The sequence below is a fragment of the Anolis sagrei genome, chromosome 2 (genome assembly GCF_037176765.1).
Source record: "Anolis sagrei isolate rAnoSag1 chromosome 2, rAnoSag1.mat, whole genome shotgun sequence".
In the NCBI taxonomy this organism is placed as follows: Eukaryota; Metazoa; Chordata; class Lepidosauria; order Squamata; family Dactyloidae; genus Anolis; species Anolis sagrei.
In genome coordinates this window covers 232,867,108-232,885,294 of record NC_090022.1, presented here as the reverse complement: position 1 = coordinate 232,885,294, position 18,187 = coordinate 232,867,108, and the positions used below count along the sequence as shown (strand labels likewise).

Genomic DNA, 18,187 nt, shown 5'->3' with positions numbered 1-18,187 from the left:
TGAAAATAAATGTAAATGTTACTATTTTCTTACTTTAAAAATATCCTGAGTGTTTCCTTCTGTTTCCTGCAATAAGCTCACATTATATTGTATTCTGCTTCATCTAGATATAAAATAATCCTACTATATTTAGGTGTCTTTTCAGGCAAGTGTTTTTCTTTTCTTTACAGTACAACCTATGTGACACAAAGGACATCGAACATGATTTTATAGCTCATGTTGTTTTTAAATAAAGCCATTTTCAGTGCAGGCTAGTTTTACTGGAACTGTATTTAGGCAACACTCTCTTGCATCCCAGCTATTCCTATTTTCTTCTCTGTTAAAGGTTGCTTATTTTCTTTACCCACATATAATGTATAGTTATGCCCACAATAAGCAATACTTCCTTGCTGAACTTGCATATTAATTACTTTGACAGCTCAAAGTATATCATCATCATCATCATCATCATATTTAATAACTTATTAATCACCCTCCATCCGAGAATGCTCTAGGTGATTTACAGCTAAATTGTAAAAGATAAAATACATACATACAGAATTTAAAAATTAACAGAGATCGAATGCTCTAGTAAAAAGCCAGGTCTTAAGTGCTAGAGTAAAAGGCCCTAAGTCACGCATGGCTCTCATATAGGGCGGCAAGGAATTCCATAAGGCAGGGGCAGAAATAGAAAAAAACCTGCGTCTGGTACTTTCCAAGTGCACTTCTCTAGGACCTGGTATATAGAGTAAGTTGCGTTGGGCTGGTTGTTGTGACCTCCGATGATGGGAGAAGGAGAGGCGGTCCCTAAGGTACGATGGACCCTGGCCGTAAAGAATTTTAAAGGTCAGAACTAACATCTTATACAGGCCACGGTACTCAGTTGGAAGCCAATGTAAATGTTGCAGCACTGGTGTTATATGGCATTTCATGGGCGTTCTTGTGAGTAACCTGGCTGCCGCATTCTGAGCAATACAGAGCTTTTGGGTTGTAGACATCGGAAGGCCAACATACAGGGCGTTGCAATAGTCCAGCCTAGACATGACCGTGGCATGGATGACAGTTGCCAGAGCCTTGTCAGATAGGTAGGGTGCCAGTTGCCTCACTTGTCGTAGATGGAAAAAGGCCTGTTTGCTGGCAGCAGAGACCTGAACTTCCATTGTCAGCTGTCAGCTGTGAATCCAGGGCGACACCAGAGAATCTCAGTCTTTGCCGGGTTCACCTTCAGTCTGCTAGCACGTAGCCAGTTCGACAGAGTTTCCAGACATAGGGTATGCTTGGTCTTCAGTATGGAACAACAGAAAGAAAGCCAATTGTCCTCCAAAAAGCTTTGGAGTTTGGACAGTGGAATTGATCAGTTTGAATCTATCAGTTCTCCAGAATACATGGCAGAAAAAGAGGCCTGGCTGCTACTTTCTACATGTATGGCTAGGAGAATAGGAGACTTATATTAACTGGAGATAGTGGATGATGATTTGCTCTTTACACCAAATGCCCCAGGAGTACAATCAGCCCTCCGCTTTTGTGGGTGTTAGGGGCACAGGATCCCCATGAAAGTAGGAAAGCCATGAATATCTTAAGTTTCCCCCCAACATATTTAACACATTTGCTGCTGTCTGTGCCTGTTCTTACATGAGGCCTGCTGGAAAATCTTTTCCCCTTTTTATTTCTTCTTTAATCAATGAGTGAAAGTGATCAGACTGTGTTGCCTTCTCTTGCCTAACACACCCACCCTTGATGCCCTCTTCTGCTAACCAAGTTGCACAACTGCTGTCGTGCTGCTAGGCCCTCTTCTTTGTGGAGAGGCACCTGAGTCTGTCTGCTGCAAAAGCTGAGCCATGGCTTGGAGCCATACTTCACTATTCTCCTCCTCTGCTGCTTCATCCACAAGTGGCAGCTCTGGCTGGAGGTGTTTCCATGATGGGAGCAGCAAAGAGCCATAGCTGCACTGATACCTTTTCCTTGTCTTACAGCTTCACTTGGGCTGTTGCTGTTCCTATACAGAAGACCAAGCATGCTTCTTAGAGCTGCCACCCGCTATTTCAATTTCATTAGGCCCAGATAGCAGTACCTATGAAAAACAGAGATATAGGCACAATGCACAACAGCAGGAGGCAAAAGAGGAACAGGCCCAGTGAACAACCAACAAATCAGCTGTCCTAACAGCATCCAGCTTGCAGGTCACTGCTCTTTTTCTTCTGCTATGTGCTGAATGTATTCCCATTTTGCCTGGGTAAGAGCAACAATGCCATCAGTTGGAATGTGCAACAATGAGGTGGCAACAGCTGTTCCAGGCATGATGTTTAGTTTCCCATGCAGGAACAGTGGCAGTCCCAGTGGAGCAACTGTAGGATGAGGAGGTGAGAGCAGAGCCCTAGCCCTCTGCTAACATTTTATTTGTTTGTTTGTTGCATTTATATGCCACTTTTCTCCCCCTAAGGGGACTCTGTGGTTTCCAACATAATAATGGCAAAATGTAATGCCACAATACATGTGAAAACCAAAACATAATAGCTAGACAATACCATATAAATTAAAAACTTAACCATATTAAAACATAAATAAAAATAACATTAGACATAAAACATAAAGTTAAAACATCAATAATACAATAATATCCATCCATTAAACAACACAATTTAAAAACAGTTATTAAAATCACACCATCCAAAATAAAATCTGTAGCCGTTCTATTGGTCCGTTCACAATTCCTTATTCTCTTATTGCACTAAAAATATTGCTGTCCAAAAGCTCAGTCACATGACCATGTTTTTACTTTCTTTCTGAAGGTCAGGAGGGAGAGGGTTGCTCTAACTTCACTTGAGAGAGAATTCCATAGCTGAAAGGCCACCACAGAGAAGGACATGTCTCTTGCCCACACCAGTTGAGCTTGCAAGGGAGGTGGAGTGAAGAGCAGGACCTCCCCAGAAGATCTTAACCTCCGAGGTGGCTCATAGAGAGAGATATGTTCGGACACGTAATCTGGGCCGGAACAATTTAGGGCTTTTTAGGCTAAAGCCAGAACTTTGAATTGTGCTTGGTAGCAGACTGTCAGCAAGTGGAGTTGGTGTAACAGGGGAGTTGTATGCTCCCTGTACACTGCCCCAGTTAGAAATCTGACTGCTACCCGTTAGACAACTTGAAGCTTCTGAACAGTCTTCAAGGACAACACAACATAGAGTGTGTTGCAGTAGTCTATCCTTGATGTAACCAGAGCATGTGCCACCATGGTCAAGTCTGACTTCCCAAGGTACCAGCACAACTGGCACAGAAGTTTTAATTCTGCAAAAGCTGTAGGCCAGCAGCAGATGAGGCAGTAAATAATAGTCTCGTACACTTGTATGGAATCACTATCCATTTCATTTTGTTTCATTCATTTGGCCTCATTTTAGTTTTTCTTCACCACTTCTGAAAACAGGGCATCTATCCAAATGGGCTGTCATTCTACATCCAAAAGAACAAAAAATTTCGGACAATTGGTGGCAATGGGAGGGCTTCATAGACTTGTCTTCCCCTCGTTATTAGAGCTAGAGGTGATGCACAGAGGGTAGGACTGGAATCAAAACAAGGAAATACAGAGGTTGAGGGAGAAAGAAAATGTAGTTTTCCCAAGGGCAGTTATAGTGAGAAAAGATTTGATAGAGCTATAGTGGTTTTTTAAAGTGAGAAGGTATTATTCAACAGAAGCCCAAAAATGTCTTTCCTTTGAAAAATATTTATTCTATAACAATACTTATTCTATTTGTTCTAAAAAGTGAGTGCCATCACTTTCAAAGTGATGGTACTCACCTTTAAGGCCTTGCATGGTCTGGGGCCGATGTATCTGAGGGACCGCCTCACCCCCTACCAACCCCCTCCATTCTGAGGACCAAGATCTATTGGAAGTCCCCAGTGTCAAGCCCGTGCGTCTAACAGCAACCAGACGCAAAGCCTTCACAGCAGTAGCACCATCACTCTGGAATACTCTGCCACCTGAAGTCCATGCCTTGCGGGACTTACCAGCTTTCCGCAGGGCATGTAAGACATACTTATTTCGACAGGCTTTTAATGTTTGATATTGTTGTTTTTAAATTGTTTTAAATTGCTTTTAAATTTTGTTAGATTTTAGCTATTCTTGTAAGCCGCTCCGAGCCTCAGGGGAGTGGTGGCATATAAGTTCAAATAATAAATAAATAAATAAATAAAAGTATAATATTTATTTATTTATTTATTTATTTAGAGTTTTTAAAACCCGGTCTTCTCAACCTCCAGAGAGGGACTCAGGTTGGCTAACAACAGAGGATTCAGTACAATAAGATATAACAGAGTCCAAAGGAAAGGGAGTACACAACCCAGAGGCAATTCAAAAATAGAGAGGGAAAAAGAAATAAGGGTTTCCCAAGGGCCAGTTATATATAGCGAGATAGACTAAAGCTTTGATAGAGAGACAGTGGTTTCCTAAACCGAGAAGGTATTCAACAGTACCCAAAAATGTATTTCCTTTGAGAAATATTTATTTTTAATTTTTTTTTGCAATGCTACCCACTAGAGGGGGAGGAAAATGGGATTATAAATAAAGATTTAAAAATAAAATAAAGGGATTTTAATATATTGAAGTACAGCAAATAGAATAAAGCAGCTAGCTACAAAGATAGCCCCTTCTCCCCACAAAGCCCAAATGCACTGTTGTCATAGAACCTGCGGGTAACGATGCTACCAGTAGTGTGGACACGGGTTATTCGGGAGCAGGAGTCTGATGAAGAGCAACAAAGAAAGATCTGGGATATACTTAATGCTCCCACAGATGAGGAATCATTCTTGGGTTTATCTGGGGACAATGGGTCAACACGTGAGGAGGAGGAAGGAAACATCATGGATTGGTCTAAGGGAAGGAAAAGGACTACTCGGGAGCAGCAGTCTGATGAGGAGCAACAAAGGAAGAGGATCCGGGAGATACTTAATGCACCCACAGATGAGGAGTCATTCTTGGGTTTCTCTGGGGGTGATGGGTTAGAGAGTGATGAAGATGGAGATGACACATTGGACTGGACTAAGGTACAAAAAGGTACAAGCTGTATGTGCGGAGCCAATGTCCAGTGATACATTTGTGGGGTTCTCTGGTAATGAGGACTGGCAAATGGGGAATACAGCTGAGTCTTGGGGGGACCTAAGTCTTGACAGAATAAGGAGAAGTTGGAGGGATGGGAGCAGGAGTTCACGTGTAGAATCAAGAACAGCTGCAAGGGATAACGACAGGGCGGAGGTCGGCTCATCTTCTGATGATGATGTGTAAGATAAAAGTAGGCTCTGAAATTGGGACCCTTCGCAGAAGGCAAGGTGTTGGTTCGTGCATTGGGTTCTTGTTGCTGCCTATTTCATGTTGGTATTGGGTCCTGGATCTACAGGTTACTGCTTCCGTTCGTGTGTGTTTTCAACTCGGCTTAGATTCCCGTGACTGCTGACTTCTCCCTTCCTTGACTTCGGACCGGTTTGACTACGACGTTGACTACGTGGACTTTGGAACTTCACTTCTCTGAATTCGGCTTGCTTCAACCTTGGACTTTGTTTGACTATGCTTTCTTCCCTGTGGCTCTTTTGTTTGTTAACTGTTTACTTGCTGTGCTATTTTGGGGAACGTTTGGAGAGCTTTGTTATAATCCGGTTTTTTCTCTGGATAATCCAGATTATTGCTCTAGTTTTCTCTTTTGAACTAGGACTGGTTTTTACTTTTGAGTTTGGCCAGAGGCACTGAGTTAAGTGTCTCTGAGCCCTTTTCCTTTGCTTAATAAACTTTACTTTGGAACTAATTCTGAGTCTGAGGCCCTTTAAGGTGTCTGTGTCCCAACATGCACGCTCCCCATTCTTTTTGATACTCCAACCTTCAGTCTACTCAAGATTCAAGCCTTTCAGAACTCCAACCTTTAGTAAACTCCAACCTTCCAACTCCTTTATTATCTAAGCAGTTATTTCACCCTGGCCAGAATTACATACTGCTAGCCAGGTGGTTTGGCTCTTACTGCTTGCTGCCCTGATCCTTACACTACTTTTTACTTAAGAAATAATCAAACACTAACACAGTGGTTCTCAACCTGTGGGTCCCCAGGTGTTAGGATTTTTGGGAGTTGAAGGCCAAAACATCTGGGGATCCACAGACTGAGAACCACTGTTCTAGCATAATCAAATTTTTGAAAGATAAACCTGCAAATGTGAAGAGCCAACTCTATATTAGACATGATACAGAGTAAATTGGAGGGATAAATAAAATTTAAGTAATCTTATAGAATGTTCTCCAAATATTCTATTGAAGAATATTTTGGTATCAATGGGTCCTTATTGGCTGAAAGAATAGACTGGTTGTATTTAAGCTTAGCACATCCAGCATGGGGTTGATTTCTCAAGAAGTCACTCTGGCTTGAGGCAGAAATGTTGTCTAAGGATTCAATAAAATAGTGGACCAATGATATATAGTATGAAAATGAGAAAGGAAAGCAGGAACCCTGTGGGATAAGCCTGGATATGATGAATGAACAAATGCTGTGTTCTGTGTAAAAATTATTGGGGAGGGGGATAGAACTCTTACAAAAAAAGATTTTTATCCAAATGTTTCTTTCTAGAGGCATTTGCAAATGCAAAGTCTCCTAGACATAGTTCATTTTCTAAATAGGGTGTCTCATGGTGCCAGGACATACTTTCTTAAAGAACACGAGAATATTTCTGAGTATCCATTCCATCGTAGTCCCAGCTAAGCAAGTCTGAAAGTGATAAATGCTAATCAACACATACACACCCAGTAAAACAAGATACTTTTTCAAATCTGGTCCAGCATGCATTTGTTTAACTTGACAACAGTAGGACTATAGATTTCTCAGAGGTTTGCCAGCCTCCAGCCAGCCCTGACATGACACTGAACTAAAATCCCACCTGTTTTTGGAATCGATGAATTGCCTTGGGTGAATTATTAACTCAGGTTCTTTTCAGAAAAGCAGGAGAAAAGAAAAATATATTCCATACTTTATAGAATTTGTAGTGAGCATGAGTGAGTTAAATCTAAAGCATTTTTGCAAATGTGTGATAGTAATATATTCAATGGAAAGAAGTCCTGCAAAACTAAAGCCATAAAACAGGGTGCTTAAATCATCACACCTCTGTTTTGGAGTGCTTTAATTTTAGGACATTTTGCCTTAGGCAGCAGGATAAGAATAGAGATCTATTGAGAACTTTCTCATTATATCAAATTACATTCAATTCACTGACAGTCTTTAAATCCTTGACTAACCACATAATTAATGGGGACAATTTTATCATTGAATATAACTATATCTGTCTCATATGGAGTCAGACCATTTGTCTATCTAGCTGACACTTGGAATAGTTACTTTTTGGTATCTAAATGCCAGAATTTCCCACATAGCACAGCAAAATTCTGCACCTCACAGCCAATCCATGGTTTCAGACAAGAGTGTACCATTCCTGCTAAGATTGATCCTAGCCTTGTACTATATATGTGTGTGCATGTGTGTAATTTATGCATTGTCAAAATGATTTCTTTTGGTTTTCATGGACTTTGTTTTGACAGATGGGTTAGCACAAGTCATATCTCTTTGAGGAGTGGGCCCTTATAGTAAAGACACTATCTTTTATAGATACATACTGTTCTGAAAAATGAGACTTCAAGAAGGGTTTTTTGATTTGTAAAATTTAAAGCTTGGAAACTAACACCTAGAATTCAGTTCAGAACATTGAAGGTTAGGGAAATAGTCTTAATACTCAAAATTGATAGGAAAGCCTTTTTAGTAATCTAGCAGTGGCATCCTGTAGCAGTTGAGTCTTCTGACCACATTCAAAGGCAAAATCATATATAAAACATTCCCTTTATCCGGTTTGGAGATTGCCAGATCTTGGATCTCTACAGGAAGGCCAATTTTAACAAGAAATGTTTTTGCCTGACCATCCAAATGAAATTTATAAAAGATTCTACCAAGGCTCCAAGTTTTTTGGGGGCAATGGATCAAAACCAGCACACCTTGGTTGTGCACCTGTTCCTTCAGGGTAGATTCCACCCCATTTGGAAGTGGTTGAATATTATTGTTCCAGACTTTAGAACCTGTATATCCACTAGGCTGTACTGTGTTGAAGTTTTATTAATTAATTGAATTTATTGTTATTACACGTTTCTCCCAATATAGGGAACCATTCTTGCTTTAGTCTGTTAATTTGTCCTTGCTGTAGTTCAGATTTTGAATGAATTATGCAAGATGCTTAACTCTATCTCCAAAATGAATTCAGAACATTGTATAGTTCTTTTGAAGTTTGAATTTGAAGTGGATTCATCACCCAACTAACAAGGGAGCCATCAATCGCCACTGGTTTGAATTTGTTTTCATATTAGCCTGGACTATCTCTTTTCCTGCAATCAGTGATTCCATAACCAAGTCCACTAAAGTTAAGAACCTCTACATCCTCACTTGATTCAATGGACCCAAGGTAACATTGTAAGTTTGATGATCATAATTCACACCCAGATAACCTCAGGCAGTAGCTTCATGTGATCATAAGATTGGAAGGGACTACAAGAACCATCTAGCTCAGTCCTCTGCCACTGCAGAAACTACTGCCAAAGCATTCCTGAGAAATGACCACTCAAGCTCTGTTTAAAACACCCCAATGAAGGACAACAATCTAACTTAGGTAACTAGGTTCTCTCCAGAAGTTTTGAGCTATAGCTTCAAAAAGCTTTTGTCAGCATTGCCAGAGACCTTGGCAGCTGGAGTCCTAAGTGTATGTAGATGGACATCCAACTCCAAATGATCTTGGATGATAGTTCAAATCAGCTTCAAAATAGGATACAGAGTTGAGACTGCTTTAATTGCCTTCGTGGATGATCTCCATTATAACATCACTGAGTATGACCCTTTTGGTGTTTTAAAATCTTTCAACAGTTTTTGGTACCATGTGATTTAGTGAAAAAGATGAAAATGCTTGATTGAAGAGAGCTGGGAAAGAGGACGACCATTTTACAGGTAGTTTAAATGGATTGAAGAAGCCACAGCCTTCACTTTGCAGAATCAGAGCTTTTGAAGTCATAATACCTTTAATAATAATAACCTTATTCTTTGATCCCACCACCATCTCCCCAAAGTGACTCAGGGCAGCTTACACATGGCACAAGTGCCTCAAAATAAAATATGAAATAAAGCACAATATAAAACACAATTGAACAAAATATACAGGCATATAAAACAACTTAAAACTCAAATAACAGTTCTCATCAACCGAATGGCGGTAAGCTACTATAAGACTGGCCATGCTGTAAACCAGGGGTCCCCAAACTTTTTGAACAGAGGGCCGGGTCACAGTCCCGCAAACTGTTGGAGGGCCGGATTATAATTTGAAAAAAAAAATGAATGAATTCCTATGCACTCTGCACATATATTATTTGCAGTGCACCCCCCCCCCCCAATCAAAAAACAACAACCCACACTTCTGTATAAATAAAAATGTAATGTTCGTTTGTGGGATTAACAGAACTCAAAAAACACTGGACAAATTGACACCAATTTTGGACACAAGACACCTAACAACCCAATGTATGTCCTTCACTCAAAAATTGATTTTGTCATTTGGGAGTTGTAGTTGCTGGGATTTAAAGTTCATCTACAATCAAAGAACATTCTGAACCCCACCAATGATGGAATTGAACCAAACTTGGCACACAGTTCTCCCACGACCAATGAAAATACTGGAAGGGTTTGGTGGGCAGTGTCCTTTCGTTTTCGAGTTGTAGTTCACCTACATTCAGAGATCATTGTGGACTCAAACAATGATGGATCAGGATCAAACTTGGCACAAATACTCAATATTTGAACACTGGTGGAGTTTGGGGAAAATAGAATCTTGACATTTGGGAGTTGTAGTTGCTGGGATTTGTAGTTCACCTACAATCAAAGAGCATTCTGAACCCCATCAACAATGGAATTGAACCAAATTTGGCACACAGTTCTCCCATGACCAACAGAAAATACTAGAAGGGTTTGGTGGGCAGTGTCCTTTGGTTTTGGAGTTGTAGTTCACTTGCCTCCATAAATCACTGTGAACTCAGTGATAGATCTGGACCAAACTTGGCACTGATACTCAATATGTCCAAATGTGAACACTGGTGGCGTTTGGGGGTTGTATTTGCTGGGATTTATAGTTCACCTGCAATCAGTGCAAAACAGCAGCGCTCCGGGGGCTTGTTCTCCCGGCACGGCTGGAAGTTGAGCGGGAGGCGCCTCGTGGCCGCGGAGAGCAGAGCGGCCGGAGCAGAAGTTGTCCGCGATTTGCGGAATGGCGCCGGGTGGGTGTGGCCAGGGAACGCCGGCTTCCCTGGCCACGCCCACCCGGCACCGCTCCGCCAATGGCAGAAATCCTCTGCTCCGGGCGCTCTGCCTGTGTGGAAGGGAGCAGCCTCCCAGATGGGTGCTTAGCAGAGCAGCCGGAGCCGAGGTTGTCCACCATGGGCAGAGCGGCACCGGATGGGCATGGCCAGGGAACAGCAGCGTTCCCTGGCCACACCCACCTGGCGCCGCTCCGCCATGGCGGACAACCTCTGCTGCGGCCGCTCTGCTCTGCAAAGCACCTATCTGGGAGGCTGCTCCCTCCCACACAGGCAGAGGGTCCAGAGCAGAGGATTTCCGCCATTGGCGGAGCGGCGCTGGGTGGGCGTGGCCAGGCCAGGCCAGGCGGGCCGGAGAAATGGCCTCAGCGGGCCACATATGGCCCACGGGCCGCAGTTTGGGGACCCCTGCTGTAAACAATAGAATAAGGGAATGGGATAAGTGCAGAGTTGTAACAATGGAACAAGGGTATGAGATGAAGTGCAAGGCTGCTTAACTATTGCATAAAACAGATAGGGACTAGGCATTATCAAAAGCTTGTTTGAACAACCAGGTCTTCAGGTCCGTATGGAAGGAGGACAGTGTGGGGGCTTGCCTAATCACCCTGGGGATGGCATTCCAAATAAATCAGAGTTGAATTAACAACAAATTAATGACAATAACAAAATCAAAACACCTGGACGGGGCAGAATACTACTTGTCAAGACAAATCATTTATTTCATATAAAATGGATAACATTTATACCCATTTGCAGCATAAATACATATGTTTTTCTATTTTTTTTAAAAAAAATGAAAATACCAGTTTTAATAGCAGATATAATTAAACTGTTGCCCATTGTTCTTCATCAGGTGGAAAAGAAATTAATAAACAAAACCTTCCAACCACAGAGAGAACAACAATGTAATGATTACAGTTGAATTCATAAGGCAGGCTTATTTCACAGGAAAATGAAATTCCAAATCATTGTCAAATTAATCTGAGAATGCTATACAATGTTATGCAGAGAAAGTCTTAAATATGTCTTATTATTTTTCTGTCTATATTATATTAATGCAGTATCATTTAGCCTTGAAACTGAAGACCCATTTTATTTTATTTTATTTATTCATAACCCCTATTGAAAGCTCTTTTGAGGTCTTACTGTTTTATTATCATACTATTTTAATACACCCAGTGTGTATTCTAAGAATTTATATACTGAATTAACCTTTCCTACCTGCCCACAAAATGTTTGCTCATGTTGGTAAAGCTAGACAAAGCATTTAACCTATCTCCTGATTCTTCAAAATAACTGTGTAGCATTGATTTGATTTATAATTCCCATAAAACAATGCTATCGTTCATTTAAAAAGAAACCAAACTAAGCAATATCCAGGTTACTGGGTAACAAGGTAACAATCTTATCAATTTGGGACAGAGTTTAAATAAGGTGTTGGTAGGAAGTGTCAGATAAATATGATTCCAAAGCAACCATTTAGGCAAGGAGCTGCCTCTTGCCAGAATCTAAACATGATAGTATCATAGGGCGAATTTAGACAGCCCCTTTATTGCAGAAACTTCTGCAATAAAAAGGGGGCTGTCCAGACAACGTTTTGGGCAAACTGGAATTAATTCACCACAAACCAGGAAAACTCTGGTTTGTGGCACATTAATTTGATACTGGGTTTATTCTGAGCCCCTAAACACAGCAAAAAAGGAAAAGAACTCACCCTGCCTCCATGCAATGACTGCCTGAGTTCTTCTGTTGCATACAAATGATGTGGCAGAAGAAGGGGGGGAGGAGAAAAATCGTTCCTGCCCCCCCTTCTCCTGGTGTGTCATTTGTACGTGCCAGGAGAACTCCAGCAGCCATTGCATGGAGGCTGGGTGAGTTCTTTTCCTTTTTACTGTGTTTAGGGGGGCTTCTGGGAAGGGGGTTAAGTGTCCCGGTATTCTACCGGGAAGTCCCAGTGGAACATCTGGACACTAGGGCTGGGCGGTTTCGTTTCGTAATTTCGTAATTCGTTAAAAATTTGTTATTTTTTTGATAACGAAGCGATTTTGAACCATTCAGGAGCATCTAAAAAACGAAACAAATTTTTCAATTTGTTTCGTAATTGCTTCGTATTCGTTTCGTATTCGTTTCGAAATTGTTTCGTTATTATTTCCGCATGTCTGGGGCAAGTTTTATAGCTGTTGTTTGTTTAATCAGTGAAAAAAATTTATAAATATCACACCAACAGTCAACAACAGAGGGAGAGGGAAGCTTCAAAAGTTCCCCCCGTCCCATTTGGAGGTTTTTTAGCGTATTGCACGGTCGCGTCCACCATTAACGAATCAATTCGTATTCGTTTCGAAATCGTTTCGTAATTGTTTCATAATTTACGAAATTTCGTAAATATCGAACTTTTTTAAAGAAAAATTTCGGAATTCTTTTAAATATCGAAACGCAAAGGCCACAGCTCGCTCACCTTGAAGCATATCCCCCACTTTCACCTTTTTCATCCAGGTCTCATGTGCAATGGTGCCATTTACTTGAATGGTGCCATTTACTCCAAAAAACGAATCGAGTTTAGAAACAAATTTTTCCGTGGTTGCCCAGCCCTACTGGACACCTACCCCAGAAAGCACACGCTTTCTGTGGTAAGTATAGATAGGCCCCCAGGAAGATCCACATTTTTAAAACATGGATGCACCTGGAATAACGGCCTGTCTGGAAACATCCATAGAATCATAGAATAGGAAGAGACCTTAAGATGCATCCAGTCCAACCCCCTGCCATGCAGGAAAATACAGTCAAAACAGGGTAGGGAGTAATATTCTGAATCCCTGGCCATTTTGGAAAAAGTTGGACCTAATTTAAAAGTACAAACTGGATTTTTCCTTTGAAAGGCTCTTCCTCCTGCAATCAAGGAAATAATCTCAGTGTTGCAGTCAGGAGAGCTGTCAGCATTTAACTGTCTTGCTGTGAGTTTTCCAGGCTGTATGACCATGTTTCAGAAGGATTCTCTCCTGAAATTTCTCCTGCATCTATGGCAGGCATCCACAGAGGTTGTGAGGTCTGTTGGAAACTAGGCAAGTGAGGTCTATATATCTGTGAAATGTCCAGTGTGGGACAAAGAACTCTTATCTGTTGGAGCCAAGTGTGAATGTTGCAATTGGTCCCCTTGATTAGCACTGAATAGGCTTGCAGACAACACATTTAACTGTCTTATTTATTTCAGCTGAATAGTGACCCTATCCTCCAGCAAAGGATCACCGCCTTGTCGGGGCGCTGGAGCTTGAGCACCTCAATGATGTCATGAGCGAAACCGTGAAGGGCCACCCAAGACGGGACGGTTGTGGCAGAGAGGTCAGACCAAGCGTGATCCCTGGGGAAGGCAATGGCAAACCACTCCAGTATCCTTGCCAAGAAAACTAAATGGACCAGTACAACCAGAGATATGTCAGTATGCCATTGGAAGATGGGACTCCCAGGTCGGAAGATGGCCAAAATGCTACTGGGGAGGAGCAGAGGATAAGTTCAACTAGCCCCAGATGTGATGACGCAGCTAGCTCAAAGCCGAAAGGAAGGCTAGCGGCCGACGGTACTGGAGGCGAACGACGAATCCGATGCTCTAAAGATCAACACACCATAGGAACCTGGAATGTAAGATCTATGAGCCAGGGCAAATTGGATGTTGTTATTGGTGAGATGTCAAGACTAAAGATAGACATTCTGGGGGTCAGCGAATTGAAATGGACTGGAATGGGCCACTTCACATCAGATGACCACCAGATCTACTACTGTGGACAAGAGGAACATCGAAGAAATGGAGTAGCCTTCATAATTAATAAGAAATTCGCTAAAGCGGTGCTTGGATACAACCCAAAAAATGACAGAATGATTTCAATTCGAGTGCAAGGAAAGCCTTTCAACATCACAGTGATCCAAATATATGCCCCAACCACAGCTGCTGAAGAAGCAGAAGTAGATCAGTTCTATGAGGATCTGCAGGACCTACTGGATAATACACCAAAAAGAGACATTATTTTCATTACAGGAGACTGGAATGCCAAGGTGGGAAGTCAAATGACAACTGGGATCACAGGCAAGCATGGTCTGGGAGAACAAAATGAAGCGGGACGCAGGCTGATAGAATTCTGCCAGGAAAACTCGCTGTGTATAACGAATACTCTCTTCCAACAACCTAAAAGACGGCTTTATACATGGACCTCACCAGATGGTCAACACCGAAATCAGATTGACTACATCCTTTGCAGCCAAAGGTGGCGGACATCCATCCAGTCGGTGAAAACAAGACCTGGGGCTGACTGTAGCTCAGATCACGAACTTCTTATTGCCCAATTTAGAATAAAACTAAAGAGATCAGGGAAAATACACAGACCAGTTAGATATGATCTCACTAACATTCCTAGCAAATATACAGTGGAAGTGAAGAACAGATTTGAAGGACTAGATTTAGTAAACAGAGTCCCAGAAGAACTATGGACAGAAGTCCGCGACATTGTTCAGGAGGCGGCAACAAAGTACGTTCCAAAGAAAAAGAAAACCAGAAGGCAAAATGGTTGTCTGCTGAGACACTGGAAGTAGCCCAAGAAAGGAGGAAAGCAAAAGGAAACAGTGAAAAGGGGAGATATGACCAGTTAAATGCGCAATTCCAGAGGTTAGCCAGAAGAGATAAGGAACTATTTTTAAATAAGCAATGCATGGAAGTGGAAGAAGACAACAGAATAGGAAGGACAAGAGACCTCTTCCAGAAAATTAGAAACATTGGAGGTAAATTTCAGGCAAAAATTGGTATGATAAGAAACAAAGATGGCAGGGACCTAACAGAAGCTGAAGAGATTAAGAGAAGGTGGCGAGACTATACAGAAGATCTGTATAGGAAGGATAACAATATCAAGGATAGCTTTGACGGTGTGGTGAATGAATTAGAACCAGACATCCTGAGGAGTGAGGTTGAATGGGCCTTAAGAAGCATTGCTAACAACAAGGCAGCAGGAGATGATGGGATCCCAGCTGAACTGTTTAAAATCTTAAAAGATGATGCTGTCAAGGTGATGCATGCCATTTGCCAGCAAATATGGAAAACACAAGAATGGCCATCAGACTGGAAAAAATCAACTTATATCCCCATACCAAAAAAGGGAAATGCGAAAGACTGCTCCAGCTTCCGTACAGTGGCCCTTATTTCTCATGCCAGTAAGGTAATGCTCAAGATCCTGCAAGGAAGACTCCAGCAATACATGGAGCGAGAGTTGCCAGATGTTCAAGCTGGGTTTAGAAAAGGCAGAGGAACGAGAGACCAGATTGCCAGTATCCGCTGGATAATGGAGAAAGGCAGGGAGTTTCAGAAAAACATCTACTTCTGCTTCATTGACTATTCTAAAGCCTTTGACTGTGTGGATCATAATAAATTGTGGCAAGTTCTTGGTGGGATGGGCATACCAAGCCACCTTGTCTCTCTCCTGAGGAATCTGTACAAGGACCAAGTAGCAACAGTCAGAACTGACCACGGAACAACAGACTGGTTCAAGATTGGGAAAGGCGTACGGCAAGGCTGCATACTCTCACCCAACCTTTTTAACTTGTATGCAGAACACATCATGCGATGTGCGGGGCTAGATGAATGCAGAGCTGGGGTGAAAATTGCTGGAAGAAACATTAACAACCTCAGATATGCAGATGACACCACTCTGATGGCCGAAAGCGAGGAGGAGCTGAGGAGCCTTCTAATCAAGGTGAAAGAAAAAAGCGCAAAAGCCGGGTTGCAGCTAAACATCAAAAAAACCAAGATTATGGCAACAAGAATGATTGACAACTGGAAAATAGAGGGAGAAACCGTGGAGGCCGTGACAGACTTTGTATTTCTAGGTGCAAAGATTACTGCAGATGCAGACTGTAGCCAGGAAATCAGAAGACGCTTACTTCTTGGGAGGAGAGCAATGTCCAGCCTCGATAAAATAGTGAAGAGTAGAGACATCAGACTGGCAACAAAGATCCGCCTAGTCAAAGCCATGGTATTCCCTGTAGTAACCTACGGATGTGAGAGCTGGACCTTAGGGAAGGCTGAGCGAAGGAAGATCGATGCTTTTGAGCTGTGGTGTTGGAGGAAAGTGCTGAGAGTGCCTTGGACTGCGAGAAGATCCAACCAGTCCATCCTCCAAGAAATAAAGCCCGACTGCTCATTGGAGGGAAGGATACTAGAGACAAAGTTGAAGTACTTTGGCCACATCATGAGGAGACAGGAAAGCCTAGAGAAGACAATTATGCTGGGGAAAGTGGAAGGCAAAAGGAAGAGGGGCCGACCAAGGGCAAGATGGATGGATGGCATCCTTGAAGTGACTGGACTGACCTTGAGGGAGGTGGGGGTGGTAACGGCCGACAGGGAGCTCTGGCGTAGGCTGGTCCATGAGGTCACGAAGAGTTGGAGACGACTGAACGAATGAACAACAACAACAGTGACCCTATCAAACATGCTTGGACTGGTCTACCCTCTTTTTCTAAGGCACTGCTTCTTAAACTCTAGCCCTTAGCTCAGCATTGGTGTCATGAAATCTTTAACAACAGTAAACATTTTTTGAACATTACCATTTACACAAATTTGTTAGCAACAACATGCAGTGTGTACAGTGGACTCCACAGATAATGCTGCAGCTGTATTCCAAAAAGAAAAAAAGAAAAAAAGAAAAAAGGAAAACCACCCTGTTTAGCAAGCCTTACAAATGCTGATTTATTATCAATAAATATTTGCTTTTATACTTATTTTATATAGTTATGTACCTGGAGGGGGGGGGTCACATAAAATAATCTCAGGCAGAAAAGGATCACAAGTGGAAAAAGTTTAAGAAGCCCTTTTCTAAGGTATTGGGTGCTTCCAGAAATTGGGCAATTGTGTTTGTAAAGAGAGCAAATGTCTATACTGTTTCCACTTAAGAAGGTCCCAACTTTAGAGCATTTAAGTTAAGAACTGTCACTTGGTCTGGTTTTGCTTTGACGTAAGGACAGCATTTTTAGTTAAGAGCAAATGCCAAAGTGGATGCTAGCATTAGAGGGAGCACTGGTGCAAGTGTACAGAGATTTAGGTCTTCAAGGGAACAACCTCAGTGTCTCATTGCCTCCATACATTAGAGCAATGTCGGAGTTGCGACCTTTTGTAAAGGCACTCAAGACTTGGCTGTTCAGTTGTGCATTTAAGTAATCAGATCTAATTTGCCAAATAGTCACTGTTGAATGTTTTTATATTGTGTAAATGCTATTTTAGACTGTAAGTTGCTCTAAGCACCTTGGTGGAGAGCGACTAATTAAGAAATAAAGTGAAGTGAAGTGAAGTGTCTCTGTGAGTCCGTGCCACATCCCTCATGATGTTGTGTGGTTTTTATTCTTGATATGTTTGGCTTCATGAAGAGAAAGAAAGGGAGAGAGAGCAAGAGAGGGAGGGAGGCTGAAATGAGTACAGTATGAAGAAAATGATGCTTCCACCTCTTCATTTTGTGCTTTGTGCTTCCTTGCCACAACTTTTTGCTTCTACCATTTTAAAGTTGATATTTTTATTGTTCCATGTGAATAAGCATTTATACATTATTTGTTATTTATAAATTACATTTTCTTATTTAAAAATATGTAACAAAAAAGAGAGGGGTCAGTGGGGCAGAACAGATTAATAGCATTCCAATGCATTTCAGTGAAATTTTTGCTTAGAGATGAGAGCATTTTGAATTAAGAGCTCAGTCACTCTTAAGTCAAGGTATCACTGTACTTGATTGGCTTTGCCCCATGTGAGTAACTCCATTGCTTTCATCTCCTCATTGCCAGTGCTCTGAGGTTGATAGGCAGAGGTCGCATTCACATATGCCCTTTTGTGCA

The 18,187-nt window shown here is 41.8% G+C and overlaps 1 protein-coding gene across 2 annotated transcripts in view; it reads left to right on the top strand.

Annotated features, from left to right (window-relative positions):
* Positions 1–18,187, top strand: part of CNTNAP4 (contactin associated protein family member 4) — a 330,423-nt gene that overhangs the window by 43,441 nt on the left and 268,795 nt on the right. The gene's annotated exons all lie outside the window — the stretch shown is intronic.